The sequence below is a fragment of the Triticum dicoccoides genome, chromosome 7A, assembly GCF_002162155.2.
Source record: "Triticum dicoccoides isolate Atlit2015 ecotype Zavitan chromosome 7A, WEW_v2.0, whole genome shotgun sequence".
Lineage (NCBI taxonomy): Eukaryota > Viridiplantae > Streptophyta > Magnoliopsida > Poales > Poaceae > Triticum > Triticum dicoccoides.
The window spans coordinates 235,250,922-235,264,356 of record NC_041392.1 but is presented as its reverse complement, the minus strand read 5'-3'; positions in this window follow the sequence as shown (position 1 = coordinate 235,264,356).

Below are 13,435 nucleotides of genomic sequence, written 5' to 3'. Positions count from 1 at the left end.
TCCAATCCCTTAAATACCACTTGCTTTCTGTTCGCCAATTGGCTTCTATTGGTTATGATACACTCTTTGGACTGACGGATGTGAAAGTCTTTAAGAGAGATACTCTCGAAGTGGCCTTTGTTGGAGAGTTGGATGGAAGCCTTTACACGGTTGACTTCTCGAAAGAGAGCACATTCCGTGCAACTTGTCTAATGGCCAATGCCGACAAGGGGTGGCTATGGCATCGCCGGCTAGCCCATGTCAGCATGAGAAATTTTCAAGATCTCTTAAAGGGTAATCACATCCTTGGACTAACTAATGTATCTTTTGAGAAAGGTCGTGTGTGTAGTGCACGCATAGCCGGGAAGCAACATCAATCAAAGCACCCACCCAAGAATATTGTGTCTACCTCAAGGCCTTTAGAGCTCCTTCATGTGGATCTTTTTGGGCCTCCTTCATGGGATAGTCTTGGTGGGAAAAAGTATGGACTTGTTATTGTTGATGATTACTCAAGGTATTCATGGGTTTTCTTCCTCAAGTCCAAGGACGAGACGAAGATCACCTTCATTGATTTTGCCAAGCAAGCACAATGCAAGTTTGACAAAGAAATCTTGGCAATAAGAAGTGATAATGGCTCCGAGTTCAAGAACTACACCTTGGAAGAATTTCTTAGTGATGAAGGGATTGAACATCAATATTCAGCTCCATACACTCCCCAACAAAACGGTGTAGCAAAGAGAAAGAACCGTACACTTGTGGAGATGGCAAGGTCCATGCTGGATGAATACAAGTCACCACATAGTTTTTGGGCCAAGGCGGTCAACACTGCTTGCCATGCATCAAACCGACTCTTTCTCCGCACTATATTGGAAAAGACTCCATATGAGCTTCTAACTGGGAACACGCTGAATGTCAAGTACTTTTGAGTATTTGGGTGCAAATGTTTCATTCTCAACAAAAGAGAACAGTTAGGAAAATTTCAATCCAAAACCATTGAGGGCATATTTGTTGGCTATGGATCAAACTCTCACGCCTATAGAGTCTACAACAAATCCAATGGATGTATTGTAGAAACTTGTGACGTGGTGTTTGATGAATTTAATGGCTCTCATGGGGAGCAAGTTGATCTAAGTGATGTAGGTGAAGAAGATTCTTCTCAAGATATCTTGACCATGGGTGTTGGTGCACTTCTTCCAATGGAGCAAGAACCTCATGATGATGAAGAATAAGATGGAAGCTTCACGCATCATCAAATTACTTCAACACCCATACCACCTCAAGCTCCTATTGTTCAACCAATGCCCATAGTCCAAGTACAAGATGATGATCAAGTTCCTCTTCATGATAATCATCAAGAACAAGATCATCCTCAAGGGCAAGTACAAGAAAGTGCAATCATTGACAATGAACCTCAACAAATTCAAGAAGAAGAAGAAGATTTTCCACCACACATTAATGATCCATATGTTGAGGACGTGGATGATGGACATGAAGTTGAACCTCGCGAAACCTTAACCTCCATCATGCCACGAGTGGTCGGTCGTGTTGATGTCGATAAAGTCCTCACCGGCATATCGGAAGGTAGAGTCACTCGTAAACAATTGACGAACTTTTGTGCTCACTTCTCTTTTGTGTCTAGTGTTGAGCCTCTCAAGGTACAAGATGCGTTGATAGACAACGATTGGCTCATTCCTATGCAAGAAGAGTTGAATAGTTTTGAGCGCAATCAAGTGTGGTCATTAGTCAAGAGGCCAACTACGGAACACAACGTCATTGGAACAAATTGGATTTTCAAGAACAAGCAAGATGAGAATGGTGTAATCATCCGCAACAAGGCAAGGTTAGTGGCACAAGGGTACTCACAAGTTGAAGGTTTGGACTTTGGTGAGACCTTTGCCCCTGTTGCCCATCTTGAATCCATTCGCATCTTACTTTCTTATGCTGCTTTCAATGGCTTTACATTACATCAAATGGATGTGAAGAGTGCTTTCCTTAACGGTCCTCTACAAGAAGAAGTATATGTATCACAACCACCTGGGTTCGTTGACCCCGATCACAAAGACTATGTGTATAAACTTCATAAGGCTTTGTATGGCCTCAAACAAGCACCTCGTGCTTGGTATGATCATCTTAAGAAGTTTTTACTCGATGATGGCTTTGTGAGAGAGGTGATCGATCCCACTCTTTTTACTAAGAGGGACAAAGGTGATTTGATCTTATGCCAATCTATGTAGATGATATCATTTTTGGTTCTCCTAACATTCATTTATGCAAGAAGTTTGTGGCATCAATGACCAAGAATTTTGAAATGTCACTCAATGCGGATTTGGAGTTCTTCCTCGGATTTCAAATTCAACAATTTCAAGAAGGAATTTTCTTGTCTCAAGCAAAATACCTCAAGGATATCTTAGAGAAGTTTGGCATGTCTGATGCTAGTCCATGTAAGACACCCATGCCAACCAAAATTGCACTCACTGAAGACACAAATGGTATTCCTTTAGACCCATCTACTTACCGCTCTATGATTGGTTCATTGCTTTATCTTTGTGCATCTAGACCAGACATCATGTTTAGTGTATGCATGTGTGCTAGATTTCAAGCTTCCCCTAGGGAAAGTCATCATAAGGCGGTTAAGCATATTCTTAGATATCTTGTTCACACCCCAAAGTTGGGTCTATGGTACCCCAAGGATGCTAAGTTTGATCTCATTGGGTACACGGATGCGGACTGGGCTGGCGACAAAGTGGATCATAAGTCAACCTCCGGTGCTTGTCAGTTTCTTGGACGCTCCTTGGTAAGTTGGTCCTCGAAGAAACAAAATTGTGTTGCTCTCTCCACCGCAGAAGCTGAATACATTGCAACCGCCAGTTGTGCAACTCAATTACTATGGATGAGGCAAACTTTGAAGGATTATGGTATCACCTATAGACATGTGCCCAAAGATCATACCCGCACCAAGCACATCGATATTAGGTATCACTTCTTGAGAGATCATGTGGAAAAGGGGATATTGATATTGCTCATGTTGGGACAGATATGCAACTTGCAGATATTTTCACGAAGCCATTGGATGAAGCAAGGTTTTGTCAACTTAGGCGTGAACTTGGTATCTTGGAGCTTGACAACATTATGTGAAAACTAGTACCCATGCATGCATTGTCATAATGTATTGTCTCGATGTAGGCATATATTTAGGGGGAGACACTCAACTATTGAGTACTCTCACCCTATGAAATGCATAAAAAGAACAAACACTCTCAAAGCTATCATGTTATTCTAACTATGGAGCTTTCTATGATGGAGTAGTGATTATGCACCCAAAGTTCCATTCTTTGCGGAGCCATGTCACGTATACTCATACATGGTGGCCGTAGCCACTGCTCTTGTCGCTAGAACAATATATGAGCAGTATGTGTTTTGGTGCTATTGTTGTATTGTTATAGGTTACTCAGTACTTGATATTATACCAATTCATCATTGTCATCATCATCTCCCCCCCTAGTCATCATCTAAAATTTTACAGAAATTTTTTGTGTGTCGGTCGTCCGATTCTGTCCGGACGTCCATAAAAAACTCTCTGGTACCTTAACGTCCGAAGAAATCCGGTCGTCCGTTAAATCTTTCCTGGCTCGGGCACCGGACATCCGTAGTACGGCGGTTGTCCGGGACTTTCTCAGGCACCGGACGGCCGAAGGACTCCGGTCGTCCGTAGAAAGCTCTCTGTTTCATCGGTTCGGACGCCCAGTATAACCGGTCGTTCGTTAATTCCTCTCCTGGCTCAGGCACCAGACATCCGTAGGACTCCGGTCGTCCGGGCCTTTCTCGGGCATCTATATAAAACGCGGGGTGCGGTTTGGGTCATTTTACCCTAAATCTATTTGCTCCCCGCCGCCGCCCCTATTTCCTCGCCGTGGCCGCTCGTTCCTCGCTCCCCGCTCGCGCCCCTCGCCGACACCACCTCACTTTGCTCGCCGCAGTCTCCGGCGCGACCCCTTGCCTGATTTGCTCCGGTCGCTATCTTCCTCCGCGGTCCTCACTCCAAGGTAGCACCCATCTCTTCTCACCTCATCCATCGAGTCTTTGATCTATGCTGGGGTTGCTGATTTGGGGCCGTCCTCCTTCTTTAGGTCGAGATGCCCAAGACCAAGCACTCCGCGCGCAAGCAGGTCACTGGTAGGCCATCTCGTATGTCTCGTCGAGGTGGCTCCGATGACTCACAGGAGCGGGTTCGTCCTCGGAAGCGTGCCGCTCACCCTCACAGCTCTACTAGCAACTCCTCTTTGGAGGGCTCCGACTATGAGGATGAGCTGGATGATTTGGAGCAGCCAGGGTTTGTCGCTGTTCGCACCTCCGCACCCAAGCAGGGTACTCGTCGTCCCACCTTCAAGCCTCCTCCTCCTTCGGTGCAACCTCACGGTGATGCTCATCATACCTCTCTCGAACCTCCTTTACCCCTCGGCCGCCACATTAAGCGGTTCAACGAGATTCCTGTTGCTTCCTATCTTAAGTTGCATCGTGATGTTGATCAATTTACGGTTGCTCGAGACTCTCAGGACAATCGTTTTCGCACTAATGTCCAAGCTGACATTTTTACCACTGTCATCATTCCTAAGGGTCTTTCTCTACATTTGTGCATTGATTTAGAGCATATTCGTACTCATCCGGACAAATATTCTGGGGCTATTGAGCTCATTGAGTCGTCCAATCTTGTTGCCCCATTTGCATTTCAACATGACTTTAACCAAGCCGCCATTCATCAATTCTATGCTACATGTTTCTTCGGTCGCAATAACACTGTTACTTGGATGACCTCGGACACAAAGCTCTCGGCTTCCTATTCTCAGTTTGTTGCTGCCCTTGGTTTTCCTAACACCGGGTTCAAAATTCACAATGATGACCCCGAACATAGACCCAAGGGCGCACCGATGTGTGTGCTGATCTTATCAAACCCATACCAGACCTGACTAATGAGGAGAAACATAAGGGCTTTAACCAAGTCTCCATTTGGCGTGCTCCCTTCTTAATTATCTATCAATGTGTCATTCGCACCATTTATCCTAAGATGGGTGACAAGGGCTCTTGCAGTAGCTACTGCATCGATCTCATGCATCGCCTCTATTCGACTCCAAAAGGGAAGATCAATGTGCCTCATTTTCTATGGCATGAGATTCGCCTCGCTTCTCTCCAGTACAAGCAGGCCTTTCCTCATGCTCCCTTTCTTTAGGCATTTATCAAAAGTGTGGCTCCGTTTCCTATTGCCCGCACTCATTTGCATGAGCGATGGGTCATTCTCGCACACATGGCCAATGACTATGTTCCCAAGGATTCTTCCTCTTCTGCTCATCCGCGCCGAACTGTTGCTAGCACTCCTCGTCCTGCTCCCTCCGAATCTGCACCCTTTGGTCGCATTACTCGCTTTCTTGGGAAGGCCCACTCTGCCTTGATGAAGGCTGTTACTTTTAACTGCTCCCAAAATCACGATGTTGTCACGCGCCTTATCACCTCCAAAAACGCTCTGAAGGCTCGTCTGAGAGACTCCGGAGTGTTCGATGTGAGTGATGATGACCGTTTTCCTGATGAGCCCCATTCTGACTTTAGCTTTCCTTCGGGTCCTGAGTGGTCTGACTTCTTTGACGAGGCCGGTGGTAGTGGTGCTCATGATGATGATGATGAGGCTGGGTTCTGATGATGATGATGATGATGTTCTGGTTGCTCCTCTTGGCCCCCTTTTTAGGTACTTGCTGCCAAGGGGGAGTAGTGTATCCATTGAGTACTGTAATATGTAATATTAACTTGTATTGCACTATGATATGTATCGTACCATGAACCTTGTTATGATCATTGTTACTTTAGGTTCTATGATGTGAGTGACGAATCTATTTGAATGTTATCATGTGCAACTTGTGATTTGAATATGTTGGTATCACCTGTTGGAAATATGCCCTAGAGGCAATAATAAACTGATTATTATTATATTTCCTTGTTCATGATAATCGTTTATTATCCATGCTATAATTGTATTGATAGGAAACTCAGATACATGTGTGGATACATAGACAACACCATGTCCCTAGTAAGCCTCTAGGTGACTAGCTCGTTGATCAATAGATGGTTACGGTTTCCTGACCATGGACATTGGATGTCATAGATAACGGGATCACATCATTAGGAGAATGATGTGATGGACAAGACCCAATCCTAAGCCTAGCACAAGATCATGTAGTTCGTATGCTAAAGCTTTTCTAATGTCAAGTATCATTTCCTTAGACCATGAGATTGTGCAACTCCCGGATACCGTAGGAGTGCTTTGGGTGTGCCAAACGTCACAACGTAACTGGGTGACTATAAAGGTGCACTACGGGTATCTCCAAAAGTGTCTATTGGGTTGGCACGAATCGAGACTGGGATTTGTCACTTCGTGTAAACGGAGAGGTATCTCTGGGCCCACTCGGTAGGACATCATCATAATGTGCAAAATGTGATCAAGGAGTTGATCACGGGATGATGTGTTACGGAACAAGTAAAAGAGACTTGCCGGTAACGAGATTGAACAAGGTATCGGGATACCGACGATCGAATCTCGGGCAAGTATCGTACCGCTAGACAAAGGGAATTGTATACGGGATTGATTAAGTCCTTGACATCGTGGTTCATCCGATGAGATCATCGTGGAACATGTGGGAGCCAACATGGGTATCCAGATCCCGCTGTTGGTTATTGACCAGAGAGTCATCTCGGTCATGTCTGCATGTCTCCCGAACCCGTAGGGTCTACACACTTAAGGTTCGGTGACGCTAGGGTTATAGAGATATTAGTATGCGGTAACCCGAAAGTTGTTCGGAGTCCCGGATGAGATCCTGGATGTCACGAGGAGTTCCGGATTGGTCTGGAGGTAAAGAATTATATATAGGAAGTGCTATTTCGGCCATCGGGACAAGTTTCGGGGTCACCGGTATTGTACCGGGACCACCGGAAGGGTCCCGGGGGTCCACCGGGTGGGGCCACCTGCCCCGGGGGCCACATGGGCTGTAGGGGGTGCGCCTTGGCCTATATGGGCCAAGGGCACCAGCCCCTAGAGGCCCATGCACTAAAGGGACAAGAGGAGGGGAGAGTCCTAAAGGGGGAAGGCACCTCCGAGGTGCCTTGGGGAGGATGGACTCCTCCCCCCCTTGGCCGCACCCTTCCTTGGAGGAAGGGGCAAGGCTGCGCCCTCCCCCTCTCCCTTGGCCCTATATATAGTGGGGGGAAGGGAGGGCAACCATATCTAAGGCCTGGCGCCTCCCTCTCCCTCCCGTGACACATCTCCCTCTTCCCGCAGCGCTTGGCAAAGCCCTGTTGGAATCCCGCTACTTCCACCACCACGCCGTCGTGCTGCTGGATCTCCATTAACCTCTCCTTCCCCTTGCTGGATCAAGAAGGAGGAGACGTCGCTGCTCCGTACGTGTGTTGAACGCGGAGGTGCCGTCTGTTCGGCGCTAGGATCATCGGTGATTTGGATCACGACGAGTACGACTTCATCAACCCCGTTCTCTTGAATGCTTCCGCGCGCGATCTACAAGGGTATGTAGATCCAATCCTCCCTCGTTGCTAGATGACTCCATAGATTGATCTTGGTGACACGTAGGAAAATTTTGAATTTATGCTACGTTCCCCAGCAGTGGCATCATGAGCTAGGTCTATGCGTAGTTTCTATGCACGAGTAGAACACAAAGTAGTTGTGGGCGTTGATTTTGTTCAATATGCTTGCCTTTACTAGTCTTATCTTGATTCGACAGCATCGTGGGATGAAGCGGCCCGGACCAACCTTACACGTATGCTTACGTGAGACCGGTTCCACCGACTGACATGCACTAGTTGCATAAGGTGGCTAGCGGGTGTCTGTCTCTCCCACTTTAGTCGGATCGGATTCGATGAAAAGGGTCCTTATGAAGGGTAAATAGCAATTGGCATATCACGTTGTGGTTTTTGCGTAGGTAAGAAACGTTCTTGCTAGAAACCCATAGCAGCCACGTAAAACATGCAAACAACAATTAGAGGACGTCTAACTTGTTTTTGCAGGGTATGCTATGTGATGTGATATGGCCAAAAGGATGTGATGAATGATATATGTGATGTATGAGATTGATCATGTTCTTGTAATAGGAATCACGACTTGCATGTCGATGAGTATGACAACCGGCAGGAGCCATAGGAGTTGTCTTAATTTATTTATGACCTGCGTGTCAACATAAACGTCATGTAATTACTTTACTTTATTGCTAACCGTTAGCTGTAGTAGTAGAAGTAATAGATGACGTGACAACTTCATGGAGACACGATGATGGAGATCATGATGATGGAGATCATGGTGTCATGCCGGTGACAAGATGATCATGGAGCCCCAAGATGGAGATCAAAGGAGCTATATGATATTGGCCATATCATGTCACTATTATTTGATTGCATGTGATGTTTATCATGTTTATACATCTTGTTTACTTAGAACGACGGTAGTAAATAAGATGATCCCTCATTAAAAATTTCAAGAAAGTGTTCCCCCTTACTGTGCACCGTTGCGACAGTTCGTTGTTTCGAAGCACCACGTGATGATCGGGTGTTAGATTCTAACGTTCACATACAACGGGTGTAAGACAGATTTACACACGCGAAACACTTAGGTTGACTTGATGAGCCTAGCATGTGTACAGACATGGCCTCGGAACACAGAAGACCGAAAGGTCGAGCATGAGTCGTATGGTAGATACGATCAACATGAAGATGTTCACAGATGTTGACTAGTCCGTCTCACGTGATGATCAGACACGGCCTAGTTGACTCGGATCATGTAATCACTTAGATGACTAGAGGGATGTCTATCTGAGTGGGAGTTCATAAGATGAACTTAATTATCCTGAACATAGTCAAAAGATCTTTGCAAATTATGTCGTTGCTCGCGCTTCAGTTCTACTGTTTAGATATGTTCCTAGAGAAAATTTAGTTGAAAGTTGATAGTAGCAATTATGCGGACTAGGTCCGTAAACCGAGGATTGTCCTCATTGCTTCATAGAAGGCTTATGTCCTTAATGCACCGCTCAGTGTGCTGAACCTCGAACGTCGTCTGTGGATGTTGCGAACATCTGACATACACGTTTTGATAACTACGTGATAGTTTAGTTAAACGGTTTAGAGTTGAGGCACCAAAGACATTTTGAAACGTCGCGAAACATATGAGATGTTTCGAGGGCTGAAATTGGGATTTCAGGCTTGTGCCCACGTCAAGAGGTATAAGACCTCCGACGATTTTCTTAACCTGCAAACTAAGGGAGAAAAGCTCAATTGTTGAGCTTGTGCTCAGATTGTCTGAGTACAACAATCATTTGAATCGAGTGGGAGTTGATCTTCCAGATGAGACAGTGATGTTTCTCCAAAGTCATTGCCACCAAGCTGCTAGAGCTTCGTGATGAACTATAATATATCAGGGACATATATGATGATCCTTGAGATATTCGCGATGTTTGACACCACAAAAGTAGAAATCAAGAAGGAGCATCAATTGTTGATGGTTGGCGAAACCATTAGTTTCAAGAAGGGCAAGGGCAAGAAGGGATACTTCATGAAATGGCAATTCAGCTACTACTCTAGTGGAGAAACCCAAGGTTGAACCCAAACCCGAGACTAAGTGCTTCTGTAATAAGGGGAACAGGCACTGGAGCGGGATTACCCTAGATACTTGGTAGATGAGAAGGCTGGCAAGGTCGATAGAAGTATATTGGATATACATTGTGTTGATGTGTACTTTACTAGTACTCCTAGTAGCACCAGGGTATTAGATACCGGTTCGGTTGCTAAGTGTTAGTAACTCGAAATAAAAGCTACGGAATAAATGGAGACTAGCTAAAGGTGAGCTGACGATATGTGTTGGAAGTGTTTCCAATGTTGATATGGTCAAGCATCGCACGCTTCCTGTACCATCGAGATTGGTGTTAAAACTAAATAATTGTTATTTGGTGTTTGCGTTGAGCATAGACGTGATTGGATTATGTCTATCGCAATACAGTTATTCATTTAAGGAGAATAATGGTTACTCTGTTTATTTGAATGATACCTTCAATGGTCTTGCACCTAAAATGAATGGTTTATTGAGTCTCGATCGTAGTGATACACATGTTAATGCCAAAAGATATAAGATAGTAATGATAGTACCACCTACTTGTGGCACTGCCACTTAAGTCATATCGGTATAAAACGCATGAAGAAGCTCCGTGTTGATGGATCTTTGGACTCACTCATTTTTTGAAAAGTTTGAGACATGCGAACCATGTCTATTGGTGTATATGCATAAAGAAACTCCATGCAAATGGACCATTTGGACTCACTTGATTTTGAATCACTTGAGACATGCAAATCATACCACATGGGCAAGATGACTGAAAGCCTCGGTTTCAGTAAAATGGAACCAGAAAGCAACTTGCTGGAAGTAATACATTTTGATGTGTGCAGTCCAATGAGTGCTGAGGCATGTAGTGGATATCGTTATGTTCTTCACAGATGATTTGAGTAGATGTTGAGTATATTTACTTGATGAATCACGAGTCTGAATTATTGAAAGGTTCAAGTAATTTCAGTGTGAAGTTGAAAGATCGTCGTGACAAGAGGATAAAAGATCTATGATATGATCATAGAGATGAATATCTGAATTACGAGTTTGGCACAGAATTAAGACATTGTGGAAATTGTTTCACAACTAATACAGCCTGGAACACCATAGTGTGATGGTGTGTCCGAACATCATAACTGCACCCTATTGGATATGATGCATACCATGATGTTTCTTATCGAATTACCACGATAGTTTATGGGTTAGGCATTAGAGACAACCACATTCACTTTAAATAGGGCACCACGTAATTTCGATGATACGACACCGTATGAACTATGGTTTAGAGAAACCTAAGCTGTCATTTCTTAAAAGTTTGGGGATGCGACGCTTATGTGAAAAAGTTCCAGGCTGATAAGCTCGAACCCAAAGCGGATAAATACATCTTCATAGGACACCCAAAACAGTTGGGTATACCTCCTGTCTCAGATCCGAAAGCCATAAAGGATTGTTTCTAGAATCGGGTCCTTTCTCGAGGAAAAGTTACTCTCGAAAGAATTGAGTGGGAGGATGGTGGAGACTTGATGAGGTTATTGAACCGTCTCTTCAACTAGTGTGTGGCAGGGCACAGGGAGTTGTTCCTGTGGCGTCTACACCAATTGAAGTGGAAGCTTATTATGGTGATCATGAAACTTCAGATCAAGTCACTATCAAACCTCGTGGGATGACAAGGATGCGTACTACTTCAGAGTGGTACGTAATCCTGTCTTGGAAGTCATGTTGCTAGACAACAATGAACCTACGAGCTATGGAGAAGCGATGGTGGGCCTAGATTCCGATAAATGGCTCGAGGCCATAAAATCCGAGAGAGGATCCATGTATGAAAACAAAGTGTAGACTTTGGCAGAACAGCTCGATGGTCGTAAGGCTGTTGAGTGCAGATGGATTTTAAAAGGAAGACGGACAATGATGGTAAATGTCACCATTAAGAAAGCTTGACTTGTCATTAAGATGTTTTCCGACAAGTTTAAGGAGTTGACTACGATGAGACTTTCTCACTCGTAGCGATGCTAAGAGTCTGTTGGAATTATATTAGCGATTACTGCATTATTTATGAAATCTTGCAGATAGGATGTCAAAACATTGTTTCCTCGACGTTTTTTTGAGGAAAGGTTGTATGTGATACAAACCGGAAGGTTTTGTCAATCCTGAAAGATGCTAATAAGTATGCAAAGCTCCAGCAATCTTCTAGGGACTGGAGTAAGCATCTCGGAGTTGGAATGTATGCTTTGATAAGATGATCAAAGTTTTGGGTGTATACAAAGTTTATGAGAAACTTGTATTTCCAAAGAAGTGAGTGGGAGCACTATAGAATTTCTGATAAATATATGTTGATCAGAAATGACGTAGAATTTCTGGAAAGCATATAGGGTTATTTGGAAAGTATTTTTCAATGGAAAGCCTGGATTAAGCTACTTGAACATTGAGCATCAAGATCTATAAGGATAGATCAAAATTCTTAATGGTACTTTCAAATGAGCACATACCTTGACATGATCTTGAAGGTGTTCAAGATGGATCAGTCAAAGAAGGAGTTCTTGCCTGAGTTGTAAGGTATGAAGTTAAGACTTAAAGCTCGACCACGGCAGAAGAAAGAGGAAGGACGAAGGTCGTCCCCTATGCTTTTATCATAGGCTCTCTACAATATGTTATGCTGTGTACCGCACCTGAAGTGTGCCTAGCCATGAGTCAGTCAAGGGGTACAAGAGTGATCCAAGAATGGATCACAAGACAGCGGTCAAAGTTATCCTTAGTAACTAGTGGACTAAGGAATTTTCTCGATTATGGAGGTGGTAAAAGAGTTCGTCGTAAAGGGTTACGCCGATGCAAACTTTGACACTAATCCAGATTATTCTGAATAGTAAACTGGATTCGTATAGTGGAACAGTTGTTTGGAATAGCTCCAAATGTAGCGTAGTAGTTGCATCTACAAGATGACATAGAAATTTGCGAAGTACATACGGATCTGAATGTTGCAGACCCATTGACTAAAACCACTCTCACAAGCAAAACATGATCAAACCCAGAACTCATTGAGTCTTAATCACATGATGATGTGAACTAGTTTAGTGACACTAGTAAACTCTTTGGATGTTGGTCACATGGTGATGTGACCTGTGAGTGTTAATCACATGACGATGTGAACTAGATTATTGACTCTAGTGCAAGTGGGAGACTGTTGGAAATATGCCCTAGAGGCAATAATAAATTGATTATTATTATATTTCCTTGTTCATGATAATCGTTTATTATCCATGCTATAATTGTATTGATAGGAAACTCATATACATGTGTGGATACATAGACAACACCATGTCCCTAGTAAGCCTCTAGGTGACTAGCTCGTTGATCAATAGATGGTTACGGTTTCCTGACCATGGACATTGGATGTCATTGATAACGGGATCACATCATTAGGAGAATGATGTGATGGACAAGACCCAATCCTAAGCCTAGCACAAGATCATGTAGTTCGTATGCTAAAGCTTTTCTAATGTCAAGTATCATTTCCTTATACCATGAGATTGTGCAACTCTCGGATACCGTAGGAGTGCTTTGGGTGTGCCAAACATCACAACGTAACAAGGTGACTATAAAGGTGCACTACGGGTATCTCCGAAAGTGTTTGTTGGGTTGGCACGAATTGAGACTGGGATTTGCCACTCCGTGTAAACGGAGAGGTATCTCTGGGCCCACTCGGTAGGACATCATCATAATGTGCACAATGTGATCAAGGAGTTTATCATGGGATGATGTGTTACGGAACGAGTAAAAGAGACTTGCCGGTAACAAGATTGAACAAGGTATCGGGATACCGAC